The 17,965-nt window shown below is 41.6% G+C and overlaps 1 protein-coding gene across 8 annotated transcripts in view; it reads right to left on the reverse strand.

Moving 5' to 3' along the window:
• Specc1 (sperm antigen with calponin homology and coiled-coil domains 1) overlaps positions 1 to 17,965 on the reverse strand; it is a 281,079-nt gene that overhangs the window by 136,679 nt on the left and 126,435 nt on the right. The gene's annotated exons all lie outside the window — the stretch shown is intronic.

The following is a 17,965-nucleotide window of genomic DNA, read 5'->3' on the forward strand; positions in this document are numbered from 1 at the left end:
GCTTAGGAGGAGGAGCAAACAGGCAAAGCACAGAAAATGTTCTGCATGGTGCTAAAATGATGGATACATGTTATTCTACATTTGTCCAAGAACATATACCACCCCAGTGTAAACTATGTGATGTATTAACACAGGTTCACTAATATACTGGAGGCTGTATACATATGAGAGCAGGAAGTGTTGCACTTAAAATTGATCTAGAAATAAAATGTATGTGCACATTTATTTATTGTATTTATTTTTTACTCATTTATTTATTGGGGGGGGTGCACATGCCACAGCATAAGTGTGGAGGCCAAAAGACAAATTTTAGGAGTTTGTCCTCTCCTTCATTTGAGACTTATAAGGGGTGAGTGTGTTCCAGGAAGCGAACTCAGGTCATCAGGCTTGGTGGCAAGGGTCCTGCTCAGAGCCACCTCTCTGGCTGCCTGTGTATGTATTTTAAATGGCAGTAATAAGCATAACCAAATAGATGCCTCCGGAAAGGACAAGACATGAAAAAGTAAGGCAGTTCTGGTCTGGGTTCTCATCAGCTCCTACCCTCTTTCATTCTGCCTGTGCGTACATCACCTCTACAATCAAATTAAGAAAAAGCAATGTGAGCACTGGAAACCAGTGTGGAGGCAGGCAATCAACAATCGGTTTTACAGGCAGCACTGAGCCTTTGGACTTAGAACAAATGAGATTAAAAAAAAAAAGTCTGAGACAATTCAGGGGACACTCTGCTATAAGGAACTACGTTATCACCTTGCAGCCCCACCTTAACTTTGTAAGAAGGGCTTTTCCAGGGCTGGACTGCCTTTCAGGAGTCTTGGTGTAGTGCTTTCTAGAGATACACATTCTCCAACTAAAGTTAGTAGAGACTGCTTTGAAAATCAAACAGAAGGGTAAACATAAGAGTTCTACATTCATCTAAAAGAGCTAAATTACTTGCTCACTTTGTTAAAAGCAAACAGTAGCTTCAATGTTTAGAGTTGTTTTTGTAAAAAGACAAATGAATCTTTTTTATGAACGCAAAATTAATTTCACTCATTCTGCTTACACAGCAATTTGGGTTAGAATTTAAAACACTTGTAAATCTACATGCTTCTCTACACCAAATGCTCACTCTACACCATGGCCACTATGCCAGCACAGCACTCCAGAAGCGGGGGGTGGTAACACAGCTTCTGAACAAAAGACCCCTAACACTCAAAAGGGGGCTCCAGTCTGAAGAGGACACAGTGACTGCTCTGTGCTGGGTTACAGTAAGACACAGGAGGACACAAAGCAGCAGTGTGTGAGGAAAGATAATGCTATGGTCTGACCACTCACTGGGAGCCCACACACTGGCTGCTCTTACTCATCTCCAGAAGCCAAAATGCAAAATGGCTCTGGAAAAGCAGCTTCCAATGTGCAAAAGTCTGAAAAGTGCAGGGGCGCCTTGCCCCACAATTCACTCTGCAAGGGTTGGCCTTTCCTGAGCACTATGTAGGCCAATAGGATCCTCATTGCCTGACTCTAAAGCTTGGCACCTCTGAACAGAAATCCCTCAGCATTGTGTCAAGATAAAGTGCATGGTCTCCAGGCAGCAAACACCAAGAATAAGGAGCTGTGTGTTTGGGGGTGGGGGTACTTTAGTAAATGAAAAGATCTGCTTCTCCACATGCAGCCTTGCTTTAAGGAGAGATGGGAAAAGTCTGACCCCCAGTTTTGTGATGCTCCTTGCAAGTTAGAGCTAACCAGTATAGACAGATCACAATGGAGTTCTAGGCCTCAGCTCACAGTAGCTATATATGTCAAGATCACCGTGAAGTACACCCCGTCTGGTGCTTTCGTTTTCAAAGCATTTCACACACACACTTACTTGAGGCTCATAAAATCCAACTGACAGAAGAGATTTTTGTCTTGCTTAGGTTTGTTTTTGTTTTGAGGCAGGATCTTAAGTTGTCCAGACTGACCCTAAAACTTTTAGGTGCATATGATCCCCTGCCTCAGCTTTCCCAGGAGCTGTGATTACAGACAAGACTACCATGCCTAGTTTTAGAAAAGCATCATTAGCATCATCTTACAGATGACAAAACTGGGGTGTCTAAAAGGTTTCACCATTTGCCCAAGGGCCACACAGTAAGTCTTCTGATACCTAAGAAAGTATAAAATTGTGTAAGTTCAGAACTGGAAGAGACAGAAATAGCATAGCCCCATCTTTCATACAAAGTAGTATCAGTGCATCTAACTTCTGCTATTTGCTGAACCCTCGTGGTCCAGTCACCACTGAGTACTGTGAGTGAAAGAGAACCCAGCCTCAGGCTTGTCCAGCTCACAGTTGGACAATCCTTCTTTATCTGAAGCTCAAATCTGTCTTCCTTATCATGGTACACACTGGTTCCAGTTCTGAAAGAACCTGGAACCACAAAGAATAAACCAGCTGCCTCTTCCATATGATCTCTGGGTTTATGGAGGTTGTTTTGTTTCCTGTTGATCTTCTATTCTTCAATCAAAGCAAAGCATTCCTAATTCTCCCCACAAGGCCTCACAGGACCCAAGATTAGTTCACTGAACTACCTAGAGAATTTTTTTGATTTGCCAAAATCCCTCCAAAACTACCCAGAACCTTAAAATGCTTCTGATATAGTCTTTCTGAGTTAGAAATCTTTTACAACAGAAAACATAACAAGCTTGTAATAATACAAAGAGAAGGTTTATTTGGCACGACTGAAAGTCTAGCATCAGGACAACTTGAGTCTGCTCAATAGGTGTTCTTGGGGTCAGTTTTTCTCTATCTCTTGCTCTTGCCTACCTCCCATAGTCACCTTTATTAGTACACTGCCTCTCCTCACAGCAGAGATGTAGTTCCAGAAGCACTAAGTTTCACACATCGTAACCCAGCAAATCAACTAAACAAAGGCTCTTCTGAAGTTTCACCAACTCACTCTCTTGGACCTGATACATCCTTTAAACAATTAACATTGAAGGCCAATGTTTAAGTGTTACCCATTGAAAAGAAGAAAACCATGAGTTATCCAAGAATTTCAACCCTGGGAAGAAAGTGAGGTAGAAGCCAAGAAATCAAACAAGTATTCAAATAAGGTCTGACCAAGGCTAAATCAGTTCTCTATTACAGTATACTAACAGTAATACAACAGATAGGAAATGGAACACTAATGTACTGCCTCTAGACTCCCTTTATCGATGAGACCATTTGGTGAGTGATTGAATCCCCAGATACTGAACCCCGCCCCAATATACATACAGTCCTATAAATTTAATTTGTAAATCATGCATAGTAAGAGATTAACAGTAATAAAAACAACTATGACAATATACTGTAATGAAAGTTGTATGTGAATGTGGTCTCTCTTTCAAAATCTTGTACTATACTCTTCCTTCTCATGATGACTTGAGATAATACAATGCCTACATTATGAGATAAAGGGAAGTGAGGAATGTGGAGACTGTAACAGCACTAGGCTGCTAGGCAAGGGTTATTTCAACACCCTCATAAGTCTACAGCTCATCTGACAACCAAGATGTAGACGAAGTGACTAACGGGAGGATAGGTGACACAGCACGGCTAAGGGAATGGTTAAGATCCAGGCAGAACAGAGTAAGATAATGGGAAATCCCATGGTGAGCAACTAAAACTTGGGGTTTATTTCTGTGATTCTCAAGAGCATTTGGGACCAAGGTCAACTCTAAGTAGTTGACTAAAAGCATGGAAAGCAAAATCAGGCATAAGGGGGTGAGGGTGGGGAGCCACTGTACACTAAGCCAATAGAAAAGAAACAAAGGACTTTAGGTTCCAGTAGACACTATTAAGCAACAACTGAAAAGGAAAATTATATAAGCTATTTAACATATAACAAAACAATTAAAAGACATTGTTAAATATGGAATGGCAAGATACTAACTTTTAAGACTATTAGAACTGTGATTAGGCCAGCATTTCTGGGTGTGGTGAACAGCTGGGGGTGTCTATGAAGGCTCTTCCAGAATTAGTGAATGGTCTCACCATGGCTGCATTGCTAAATCTACATGTCTCATCTATTACTACTGTCTGAGAACAAGCGTCCATAAATTCACAGCTTAACAGAACTATCTTGTGTTCTCATGATTTTAATGTGGCGAGAGCTTTGTTAAGCAGTTCTCAGATGCTCATGTGACTTCAGTCTGAAGTTAACTGGCCTATCGTCATCTGGAGTTGTGGCTGGACTGGACATCCTGTCTGCCTCACCAACATAGTGGTGTCAGATGGAGCTCAGCTGGGCTGTCATGGTGACCTCTCCAGTATGGTTGTCTCCCAGAAACTACATTCATTACAGAATGTCTCAGAGCTCCTGCAAACAAGAAGCTGCATGCATGGCCTTTCACAGCCAGTTTCAGCAGCCATTTCTGCCCTATCTGTCCAACTCAGACAATCCGAGGCCTGCACAGATTCCAGATGCACACCCTCCGTGGGAGAAATGGTGAGGTGACACTACAGAAAAGCATGTGGGGTGGAAGACAGGATTATGGCTGTCTCTGGAAAATAATCTGTCACACTTCACTGGACATTTATTGTGCCTCTATTTCCCAGAATGATGTCTGAATCACTGAACACCCAAACATGGAAGCAGACGTGAGTTCTTATTGACATCTAGACAGTTCCAGAGATACAGTAAGAACTGTCATTAAGTTTCCTCCTGGTAAATACAGGATCAGCAGTGTTTTATATTCTACAGCTAGCTGGGCCCTCTCTTCACTCCAGTGCCAAGGAGGCAAAGGAAGGATGAAGAAACACTTTGTGTACCAATGTATTCTTCAAAACCAATTTCTTTTCCCATTGAAAATGTCTGAGGGGAAATTAGTCTCACATCAGGCCAAGTGGAAAATGGTAGAACATTAATTAAACCCGCACGTCTTAGAGCCCTGTGTAGCTTCTGCATTATTTCAGCTCTTCTAGGACCACAAGCAGCTCTAATACTTTTGATCTTCTATTGTGTGATATCTAGTTAAACGTATACCTAGTTCACTTTGGATTTGTAAACTGGAATGGTTTTTTCCCTTCATTTTCCAGTGCTTGCCAGTTGCCACCAGTGCCCAGATGCACATCTCTAATCCAAAAGCCTGAAATACTCCAAAACCCAAGTGGCTTACAGATTAAGAAATCTTACTTGGTAGAGGTATACTTGTTTGTTCTGAGTCTAATGTAGCCCAGTCTGGCCTTCCAACTCACTCACTGTGTAACCGAGGCCGGCCTTAGCCTCTCAAGTCCTGGGATTACAGACATGCATCACTACACTCAGCTTACCAGATAAAGTTCACTTACGGACTTCAAATTTTGAAACCAGGAACACTTTTCTGCATTTTAGAAAAGGTATGCTCAGGCTGGAGAGATGGCTCAGAGGTTAAGAGCACTGGTTGCTCTTCCAGGTCCTGAGTTCAGTTCCCAGCAACCACATGGTGGCTCACAACCATCTGTAATGAGATCTGGTGCCCTCTTCTGGCCTGCAGGTATACATGCAGACAGAATACTGTATATATAATAAATGAATCTTTAAAAAAAAAAAAAAGAAAGAAAAGAAAAGAAAGAAAGAAAAAAGATATACTCAACCAGAACAGGAAAAAAAAAACGATTTAGATTTTTATATATTTATTTGGCCATAGCTTACAAATTTTTTCTTTCAGAATAAATTTTCTTTTTCATGATTTAAGCAAAATAAAGAAATAATTTTTTTTTGAGACAGGGTTTCTCTGTATAGTCCTGGCTATCCTGTTGTGTACCACCACTGCCCAGCTATTTTACTTCATTCAAAATAATGTTAAATAATAGCAATAAGGGCCAGTAAGATTACTCCACAGGTACAGACTCTTGCCACCAAATGTGACAACCCATGCTTGATCTCTGAAACACAACATGGAAGCAAAGATTCAACTCCCACAGGTTGTCTCCTGACTTCTACATGTGCAGTGTGGCATGCACACACACACACATACACACAGACATACAAAAAAATAAATAAACGCAAAATTAAACCAATATATAGGACTACACTACAGCTTTTATATTTTCTAAGAAATAACTTTGTGAATTTATATTTTAAAAGAAAATTGCCATTTCCTAGTTTTCCAAATGAATTACTATAGACTTGATTCATTTTTTTCACAGAGACACTCATTGGTTCTTAGTATTTTTCTTTTAATTGTGGTTAATTTTCAGTTTCTATCTTTTCAACCAATAGTATTTGGGTTTACTTCTCTATCCTCTTGTTTCTATTTTATTCTTTAGTTTTTACTATTATTAATTTCCTCTTGCTTCTTTGTTTTATAACTGGATAGTTCACTCATATATACTGTCTTTCTTATAGTAATAAATGCATCTATAGTTAAGCATTTCATCACAGCTTTGGTTTCTTTCTGAAGATTTTGCTACAAACTCAATTTATTACAAGGAAATCTATAACTCCTATTTTGACTTCCTTTTGGTACACAGATTATTTAAGAGAGTCTCTTGATGCCAGGCTGGGCTTGATGGGGCACACCTTTAACCCCAGCACTCTAGAGGCAGGCGGATCAGTTGAGGCCAGCCTGGTCTACATAATGAGTTCCAGGACAGCCCAAGCTACATAGTGAGATGCTATATCAAAAAAACAAAAGCAATCTCTGTGAGTTCAAGGCCAGTCTGGTCTACAGAGCAAGATCCAGGACAGCCAGAGCTACACAGAGAAACTTTGTCTCAAAAAAACCAAACAAACAAACAAATAAAAACAAAACAAAACAAACAACAAAAAGGAAAGTGTCTCTTAATTCCAAGGTACTTTCTTCATAATCATTTTTATTACTACTTTCATTGGATTAAGATGAAAGCATTTGCATACAATCATAATTTTTATGTTTTATTTTTGTTTTCTGTGACAAAGTACATGATCCAATTCTATAAATGCCTCCTAGATCTAGGACAAAGGGCATCCTCCTTGCTCCAAATAATGAGTATATTATTTATACTGTCTATATTTTTGTGTTTTAAATACACTTGCAGCAAAGAGTGAAGCTGGTGGTCTACGAGACATAGGAAGGTTTTGTCTTAAAAAATGTTTGCTTCAGCCGGGCGGTGGTGGCGCACGCCTTTAATCCCAGCACTCGGGAGGCAGAGCCAGGCGGATCTCTGTGAGTTTGAGGCCAGTCTGGGCTACCAAGTGAGTTCCAGGAAAGGCACAAAGCTACACAGAGAAACCCTGTCTCGAAAACCCAAAAAAAAAAAAAAATGTTTGCTTCAAAATGTAGGAATCTCACTACCTTCAGGCAAGGCATGCTTCTTCCAGTTCATGTTGTTTCCCTCATCTTTGCTGTCTTCAACATATTCATGCTACCCCCTAGCTCCTGTGTGCATCCAAACTCACAATCAGGCCGGGAGGTGGTGGCGCCCGCCTTTAATCCCAGCACTCTGGAGGCAGAGCCTGTCGGATCTCTGTGAGTTCGAGGCCAGGCTGGTCTACAGAGCGAGATCCAGGACAGGCACCAAAACTACACAGAGAAACCCTGTCTCGAAAAAAAAAAACAAAACAACAACAACAAAATTCACAATCAGTGTACTTGACTGTCAAATTAGGGAAGATATGTAATGAACATCTTCTTAGTATTGTATGTTTTTGAACAAATTCTCTCTTGTTTTTTTTGTTGTTCTTTTTTTTGGTGCATAAAAGTTAATGACAAATGTTTTGGGGTTATTGTATCAGTATATGGTGTAGTTAATGTCTCTATTTGTTCTGTTCAATGATTCTGTTCTTGAATTCAGCTTCTTCTGGTGCTAATATTGCTGATTTTGACTTGATAGGGTGGAATTAGCTTAAAAATATTTATAACAGTACTACCATTTTGGCTTATTTCTTCCACTTTATTTTATTTTCTATTTATTAACTCAGTTCAACTTTTTCCTCTCCTCGTTTTGCTGTTTGGTATGTTTCTTTCTGGCCTGTTCATTATCATAGTCAGTCCCTGGTATTTGGGAAATACAGTTTGAGTGTCCCTTATCTCAAACACCAGAAATGTTTCAGACTTTATGACTTTTTGGATTTTGAAATATTTGCAAAGACTTTACAGGTTGAGCAGCCCAAACCAGAACAGCTAAACCCCAAAATGCCCTGAGAAGGGTTCAGTCTTGGATTTTTGATTTTCAAGTTGGAGAGGTTTAACCTATGCTATGTTGGAATGTACCACCCCTAACAGTCATAGCCAAACCTTTATCAATATCCCCAGTCACATCAACAACAAAAATGATAATTTTTAGAGAAATTTTACATCCCAAGGCCTGGAGTGTTCTCACCCTCAGCCTATACTGAGACCGTCCAAGTTTAGCCAGGCTATTCCCTGGGTTTTCCCTGATAGGCCCATCCTTCTCAAGAATCCACACTTTACACCACATCTGCATTTTCATCCACTGGTGAATATAATTTACACAACTTATTCAGTGTTTCCTGCTGCAAAATTCACGACTCACCACAGTGTCTTACAGTCTTCATTTTTCTCAATTTTATATTTCTATTCTGACCCAATGGCCAACATCTAGTTTGATGTTTAATTATTTCTTCAAATGGGATAAATAGTTTATGTCTAAAAAGATCTCTTTGGGCCTTAATTCACTGAATAGTGTCTTGACAGGGTATCTGATGTCTGACATATGACTAGCTAGTGAACCTTTTTCTTCCTGTTTGTGATTCCCACCTCCCATCCGTATAAGTCTCAGCTGAAGGCAGATTCCACCTCCCATTATAAACTGAACCTGCTATCTCCTTGCTCCCCTTTACTTTGCCTGGCCCTAGGAACTAAGGCTACAAGCAAGGATGACCATAGGAAATGTTCACTAGCAGCGATGGAGGTTGCACTATATCAAAATCCTGGTGCACAGAGGACCAAGACACTGAGAATGTCAGTGCCAGTTCGAGGCGGTACAGGCTGCACCACCTGTGACCCTGAAGCAGTGGGTCCTCTGCTTGGGTCAATTCTGCATGAATGTGCAGCACTGCAGCGTTGTTCCTGGCTGCCTGGCCTTACCCATGCAGTTAGTAGCTTAGCAGCAGCTCTCCAGCCCTCTTGACAACTCCCTTTTCTCAAAGGAATTATCATATCACACAAAATCCTTTTTCTCCCTAAATGAACCACGACCAGCTCCGGTGACCTATAGGAATGCAAGCTCATACGGGTAGCTAGAAGACTTGTATTTTTATTCCCTACAGACTTCCACTTTCTTCTACTATGGCAAAGATGAAAATTCCAGTGCCATCCTACTTCCTCCAAACTCATCTGCCTTTCCCCTTAAAGTCAAACACACTGTTTCTTTGCTAAATATGTCTTTGGTCTGTGGTATCCTAATAAGTCCTCACACAGAGGAAGACTTAGAAGTTCCCATTCTAGAGCCCTGGAATGAATGAACTGGTTCTTGGCCCCTTTTCCTGGATGTAGGGGAATACTTCTGTCTGGTATTAGATCTCTGAAAATAAAAAAAGGAGATGCACTCCTAACCCAAAGAAATATTTAAACATATAAGCACATTTTCTGCATTAGCATTATTTAAAAGAGAGACACATTAGAATCTAACAATAGAAAGATTACATCGTGGTAATATTATATACACTAGAATGTTAAGAATATTTGGTAGTATTTACAAGAAGAAATATTATGATACACTGTTCCAATTTAAAAACTGATTTTGAATATATAGTACATATATATTTATATTACAGTTTACTTATTTTTATGTTTTATGAGTTTTTTACCCAATGGCGAGAAGAAGGTGCCAAACTCCCTGGAACTGGTGTTACAGACTGTTATGACAGTTGTGAGCTGTCATACGGGTGCTGGGAAATGGAACCTTAGTCCTCTGCAAGAACAGTGAGTGCTCTTAACCACCAAGCCATCTCTCCAGTCCCCAGTACGGTTTAATGATGTAAAAGTGTCTATGTATGTATATCTGTATATATACATAAACTGGAAATACACACAAACATTAATAGTCATTATTGCTAGGTGGCAAGATTATAAAGAATTTTATTTTCCTGGTACATTCCTTGGGTTTCTTCATTTTCTACTAGAAAATGAGCATGTATTACTTTTGTCATTAGACAAAAACACTGAAAACCCACTCAAGCCTGGCGGTGGTGGTGCACGCTTTTAATCCCAGCACTTGGGAGGCAGAGGCAGGTGAATCTCTGAGTTCGAGGCCAGTCTGGTCTACAGAGCTAGTCCAGGACAGGCTCCAAAGCTACAGAGAAACCCTGTCTCGAAAAACCAAAAAAAAAAAAAAAAAAAAAAAAAGAAAAAGAAAGGAAGGAAGGAAGGAAAGAAGGAAGGAAGGAAGAAAAAAGAAAGACAGACAGAAAGGAAAGAAAGAAAGGAAGGAAGGAAGGAAGGAAGGAAGAAAGAAAGAAAATCTACTCAAATAATCCACTGGTCTGCCCCTCTTCACAGTACTGATTTTAAATCTGCTACCATGACACCTTCCTGTTTAACCTATAAATTTCCTTGCCTGCCACTCCCCTATGTCCTGACAACATCAAAGATCTAACTACTCCAGTGAGAAATGGTGACACATACCCATAATCCCATCAAATCCCATCATTCAAGAGGCTTGTGAGTTTGAGTCCAGCCTAGAATGCAGAGTGACATTCTGTCTCAAAACCCAAGACTTAATCACTCCTCAAAATTTCTAGATTCTTTCACAACTTTACTTCTTGGTTAGTATTGTTTCTCCCCATTTCCTAGCAAACCCCTTTCTATTCTTCAACACTTGGCTCCCATTCTCCAGCTCCTATGTAACTTTTCCCAATGCCATGGGAAGAAATGATTCCGGGGTCATGTCTCTCTGATTAGGGCACTTCTGTGGAGAGACCACCTACTCTGTACTTTCAGTCAGTCTTACAATGTCCCTCCCTGTGGTAAACTGAGCAATGGCTCTCTGAGGAGGTCTATAATTAACTCTCCCACGCCTTTATCACCTTACACGACCAAGGAGTTTTGCAGACGTGGTTAAGGAACTTGAGATACCGAGCCTATACTGGATTGTCTGGTGTGTTTAATGTAACTGCATGGGTCTTACTACAGCAAAGCAAGAGTAAAAAAGACAGCAATGAGATGTGACAAGACCAGAGGCTGGAGTGTACAACCTAAGTAACAAATGTGTGTTTAAACCACTAACTATGGTAGTTTGTCACAGAGTGAATAAAAAATACATTCCATATCAATAGTGGCTTATACTAGCAAAGAAAGAAACATGGAAGCAGAAGTACAGGTAACAGCTGGTGAGAGATAAAGTGTCCACATCAAGGAAAGGATGATGGAATCCAAGGGAAAGCAGAGGCAAGGAAAAAAAAGAGAGTGTTTGAACATATTTGCAACATCAACATTTGCTGTTAATTTCTTTAAATATTTGTTGAGAATCTACTAACTTACATTGTTCCAGAAACTCTCATAAGGAAATACTATTACCCAATTTTACAGAGGAGGGAAATAAAGCAAGAAATTTTGTAACTAGCCCAAGACCCCTCCGCTAGTAAATAAGGAAGGCAGGATAATAATCCAAGGACAATAACAACCATCCAGAAACATGCTCTGAACTAGTAAGAAGAAAGTGCTTATGTACTGGAGGATTTGCAGAAATTTGCCCATAGCTATAAGGAGGCTGAATGTAGTCTTTTTTAAAGACTTATTTTATGTGAATGAGTTTTTTGCCTGCATGTATATTAATGTACCATGTGCATGCAGAGTCTGTTGGGGCCAGAAGACGGCACCAGACCACCTGGAGCTGGAGTTGCAGACAATTGTAAGCCACAATGTAGATGCTGGGAACCCAACCCACGTCCTCCACAAGAGCAGCCAGTGCTCTACATCGCTGAGCTATCACTCCAAGTCCCTTGAATGCAGTTTTAAAAGACTGAATTTACCAAATGAATGCTCTCGATGTTCAGGGAGGCTGTCTCCCGAGTTGTGGAACTCATTCCTGACTTCAAATCCCGTGATGTGCTGCAGAGGGAAAGCTCAAGGCTTATCATGCATGGGGCCTCTCCCTCTATACAGACGACCCACACCTCTGCCCCAAATCGTTGGCCTGCAGAAGCCTGCACCACACACACAGCCTGCAGCAGGGCCTGAGCCTGGTAGGGCTAAAGGAAGTCCCAGCAGCTACAAACCATTTATCCACTGATGTTCCTCCTGATGGGACTGCTGCTGGGAGGGGGAGGGGGACAAAAAGCAGGCAACTGCACTTAATTTCAAGATGCAAAACAGTCATGGCTCTAAAATACTCAGCTGTCTCGAAAAGTTTCTTACATATCTGCAGTAAGATATGAAAAAAGACACTCAATAAAAGGGAAATGTGATTTCAGGGAAGACTGTTTCACACTTGCTATAGTTGGATACGGTCCCTTAAAGGCTTGTGTTAAAGACTTTGTCTCTAGTCTGACTGTACTAGAAGGGCATGGGGCTTTTAAGGGACAAAACTTAGTGACAGGCCTTGAGGTCATTGAGGACATGGCCTTGAAGGTCACTGTGAGATATGTGTTTCTTCCTCTTTCCCCCTCCTTTACACCCAGCTAGGATGAGTGGCTCTGCTCCCCCATACGTTCCCATAACGACCTGCTGCCTCGTCACAGCCACACGAGCAATGAGGACAACTGACCACGGACCATCAAAGCTGTGCACTAAAAGAAATCTTTCCTCTTTGTAAGTTCATTGTGATAGTAATGGAAGCCTGCCTGACAAAATGTGCAAAACATCATCGATCACCTGCAATACCGGAAATATGGAAAATCTATCAACCAATACTACGCACTCACTCAGAGTCTCCCCAAAATAATTCTGAGAAATAAAAGTATTTTTAATTTAAGATACACAAGGACTGAAAAGATTCAACTCCAAGTATAGGAAAAGCTAGATATACATGCAGGGAAGAAAAAGCAATAGGAGAAAAAAGTTCAAAGTGAAGAAAGTGCTAAACTTTAAATGGATCACAAATAGTACTAGACAAAAGTAATCAAAAGAGATTCACACCCAGACGTACCATCAAAGGGCTGAGCTCCAAGCACTGTGCTGACTTAGAGCAAATGTTTTCAAAGGGGTAAGGTGTTTTGAGGGTACAAGAACCAGGAACCAAGGGATGCCTTGGTCTTGTTTAGGGGCCTAAGACTAAATGTGGTAAGCCCATGGGGAGTGAGTCACATAAGAAACAGAGAAGCATTCTCTTCACGACTCTGCCTCTCCAAGGCTAAACAGAAGTGGTGGGGAGCCCAACATATTTGAGAGTCCACTGACCTCCACTAAGCCCTCTGAAAAGCAAGCTATGACCTGGCCTCCCCACCCTGATATCTGTACAAATGAGGTGGGGAGAAAGGCCTGGCCAGATGGAGTGCAAGGAAACAGGCCCCAGCAAGGTCTACAGCAAGGAGTGGAAAAGAATGAGTGAGGCCCCGGGCCTGACCTCCTGAGTCAGCCAGGCTGTGTGTGGATAAGACCTGTGGTCAGCCATGGAAACAACTTCCTGAGAGCAAACATTTATAAAAAAGAAAATAATGGAAAAACAAAATAATTTGTTTTGAGGCTATCAGAATTCATAAAGGAAATGAAGAGAACAACTGCTAGAAAAGGTAAATTCTCCCTAAACCTTCCTAATTTTTACAACTGGATGATGGGACAGAGGAGTCTCAACACCTGGACTCCGTGTGGGACACTGTGAAGGGCTGTCCTGGCTCGAGTTCTTTTGGGACGAGGTAGTTAAGTATCCCATTTCAGCACCACCTGCTTCCTTCACCAACACATACAGACTATTCCCATAGTCACAAATCTGAATCTCAAGACCTGTTTCCCCAGGCAGCAACTAGGATCATCAATTATAACCTCATTATATATTCATTTAATTTTTTGATTTTCTTTAAACCTCACCTTTGAGGGCTGAAGAGATGACTCAAACATTAAAAGCATTTACTGCTCTTGCAAAAAACCTGGTTTTGATTCCTAGTCACACACATGGTGTGGCTCACAACCATCCACAACTCCAGTTCCAGGAGATCTGATGCCCTCATCTGACCTCTGTGGTCATCAGGCATACATGCTGTTCACAGACACACATGCAAGCAAAACATTCATACACATAAAATAAAATAAATAAATCATTTAAAAATAAAGCCCAACTTTAATTAAAATTTAAGTCCTGTATTAAACTGTATTTATTTATTGTGGTGCTGGGAATCAAATCTAGGATTGTAAATATGTTACATATGTGTTCAACCACTGAGCCCCTAGCACTTATTTTAGGTTTTAAATCAGCAGTCAAAACTTCAACTGTGAGCCTTCAGGGTGGTTCAGCAGGGAAAACGTTTTGCCACGCACTCAACCCTGTTCATTTATCTGAAGAGCATTTTCCCATTCCTGGGTATAATCCTGACAATCACAGTTTGGTCCCCAGAACCCACAATGAAGGTAAAACCTGCTCCTGAGAGTTGTCCCCTGACCTCTATATAGAATGCACACTTGCATGAACACATAATACATATACAAACAAACACACACACAAACACACACCTCCCTTCCCTCCCTCTCTCTCTCACACACGAAGATATACACACAAATAATAAAATATGTTGTTTTTTTTTTTTAAAAAACAACTGTATAAAGAATCAGACAGGCGCCGGGCGGTGGTGGCGCACGCCTTTAATCCCAGCACTCGGGAGGCAGAGCCAGGCGGATCTCTGTGAGTTCGAGGCCAGCCTGGACTACCAAGTGAGTTCCAGGAAAGGCACAAAGCTACACAGAGAAACCCTGTCTCGAAAAACCAAAAAAAAAAAAAGAATCAGACAGGCAAATAACCGTAAAGGGCCAAGTAAAGAACCAAGTGAATGGTAGGAGTTGTGACACATAGAGATCTCAGGCCCAATAAAGATCTCATTGGAAAAAGTAAAGACCTTCTGTAAGACAGCAGGCTATGCCAATTTGTGTTCTCTGGGTTACCCTTTTACAAAAACACAATGAGTATATGTATCACTCTGCACTCCGCCCTGTTCATTTATCTGTAGAGCATTTCCCTATCCTTGGGTATAACCCTGAGAATCACAGTTTAAAATGGCAGTGTACATATTATCAGTGAATCAAATGGCTATCATTACTTCACCATTCTTTTATGTTTAGATGTCCAGAATACCATGCAATGAGGAATGTTTGTGCTTCTATCAGATAAAAGTATATACTGAATGTCTCCCATGGTCATTGTGAGCTTAGATTAATTTCTCTGAATTTAGTTTCTCAGCACTTCTCATACACACAATTAGCTTTATAAATAAAACTGACCACAGTGCTGCAAAGATAATATAATCATCTTAACACTGTGTAAATATTTTAAAGTCTTAAAAGAAACCTCTTTGGAAAACACGGTCAGAGCTGACCGTTGCACCTAAATATGAAATAAAACAGAAACCTTTAGGTCAACCAACAGACTGCATTCCTTTCATTCCAGGGCAAAGGCTAGACTTGCTTTTTAGTTATTGTTTCCTTTTGTTCCCCAGACTCATAGAGCCTTATTTGGAAGTTTCCCTTCCTGGCCTGCAATTGTCAGAGGGGTATGATGGGGATACAACAATACTGTGTAGAAATTCTGGAATAATCTGGATTCCCCAAAGCATAAACACAATCATACACTTCTTAAAATTGGAAGGGTCTTTATGATGTAAGTGTAACTCAAATCCTTGTTTTATCAACACTGAACACCTATCAAGTTGAAGGAAGAAGAAAGGAGCTGAGAGTGTCTGAGTCCAGGGTTTTGTCTCTTCGTCCACCCCATTGCCTAGAGAAAACAGGGTCTGTTTACTCAGTTGAATCCATTTCTTACCCCGCTTTACCAGAAGTCTCCCCCAGCATTCATCTCTGCAGGCTAATCCACATTCCACTTTTCAAACACACACCTCTGACTCTTACAGCCTTGAGGGGTGGTGAGCAGACAAGATTCCTCCAGGGACCAGGAAAGCAATCACACTGTTAAGTCCTCCTGTGGTTTCAAGCCTAAGCAATCTCTGGGCTCTTCCTCCCCCTTATCTGCTCAGTCTCTCCCCAAGTCCTCCTTAAATGTCCCAGCACCTGACTGCCTTTTTTATTTTATTTTTTCTGAGACAGGGTCTCACTATGTAGCTCTGGCTGTCTTGGAACTCACAATGTAGACCAGGCTGGCCTCAAACTCACAGAGATCCACCTGCCTCCACCTCCCAAGTGCTGGGATTAAAGGAGTGCGCCACTACACCTGGCTACCTAGTTGCCTCTTAATAAATGTTCAGGGGCTGGAAGACATAGCTCAGTGGTTAAGAGCACTGGCTACTTTTCCAGAGGATCCAGTTCAATTCCCAATACCCACATGGCAGCTCACAACTGTCTGTAACTCTAGTTCCAAGGGATTTGGCATCCTCACACAGACATATATGCAGACAAAACACCAATACATATAAAAATAAATCTTAAAAAAAAGAAGAAGAAATGTTCAGTGTTTTTCCCTGAGTAAAGTGGGAATAATGGTCAACCTGTGGAGGTTCAGCTATAAAGGATTGTGAGGAAAAATGCATGACGAGAAGTACAGTATGGTGTGTGGAGACAAAGACAAGAAGTACAGTATGGGGTGTGGGGACAGAAGGGCGGCCCAATTAGCTTCCCTGGGTGCTACAGGAATGGCACTTGACAAGGCACATGTACAATAACTCTAAGGAAGATAAGCAGTTATATGAGCTAATCCAAGCCAGGGACAGGAAAAGATCTCCAGGAAAGGCAAAATGTCTATGCCCTAAACATTACACCTTTTTATCTGTGTGCGCGTGCGTGCGTGCGTGCGCGTGCGTGCATGCGTGTGTGTGTGTGTGTGTGTGTGTGTGTGCGCGCGCGCGCGCGCGCGCGTGCGTGCGTGCGTGCGTGCGTGCGTGCGTGTGTGTGTGTGTGTGTGTGTGTGTGTGTGTGTACATCTGCACTTTATGGTAGTACTAGGACTGAGATCCAGGACCTCACAAGCATCTCTCAGCCAGTGTTTCTCAATCTTCCTAATGCTTTAACACAGTTTCTGATGTTGTAGTGACCCCCAACCATAAAATCATTTCATTGCTACTTCACAACTGTAATTTTGCTACTGTTATGGATCATAATGTAAGTATCTGATATGCTACTCCCATGGAGGTCTCACAGGTTGAGAACCACTGTTCTAAACCATGTAACTGCCATCATGGGGAGTTCAGTTGCATCACTTTGCAAAAGGATTATCCCAGCTGGCCTTGTTAGGTTTACCTCTCCTTGTTGAGGGGCAGAGAGGACCACTAGACCCTCATCTGTGTATCCAGCTGCTCCCCACTACCTGTTGTACACAACTCTGTGCTAATTGCACATGGTTTTGGGGATGGGCTAACGCATATAGACTGAGGAAGATTAGGGGAAGGGGGTTCCATCTATGTGGCTGATGGAGGGCAGAGCTTTTCCAAGTGTGGCCTGTTGTGGGAGGAATACCCACACTCCTGTAAGTAACCCCTCGCCTATGTTCTTTTAGTTCCTCTGAGTGAACTTTGGCAGAATCATGCTTCAGTTTGTCGTTGGGTCCTTAGTTTTAGGAGAAGGAATAGACTTTATGTTTCCCCCAGGGAAGGAATTTTAACAGCATGCTAGGTAAGCACTCTACCACTGAGTTTCACCCCAGCCCTACATTTTCTTTTTATAAACAGGAGAAACAATAACTGGTGTATACATAGTCTGGCAGGTTTGGTTACAGTTTCCAGACACCAGGAAGAGATCAGGAGCAGGGGAGAGGTGAAGAAGGCCCAGAATGCTGACAAGCAATACAAGCTGGCTCCAGGCATCAGGAGGCTCTCAGAGCATCACAAAGTCAAGAGCAATGGCAGAGTTAGCATTAATAATGATGACATAGCCGGGCGGTGGTGGCGCACGCCTTTAATCCCAGCACTCGGGAGGCAGAGCCAGGCGGATCTCTGTGAGTTCAAGGCCGTCC

Source organism: Peromyscus californicus, unplaced genomic scaffold (genome assembly GCF_007827085.1).
Source record: "Peromyscus californicus insignis strain IS unplaced genomic scaffold, ASM782708v3 Scaffold_3__1_contigs__length_106647218, whole genome shotgun sequence".
Lineage (NCBI taxonomy): Eukaryota > Metazoa > Chordata > Mammalia > Rodentia > Cricetidae > Peromyscus > Peromyscus californicus.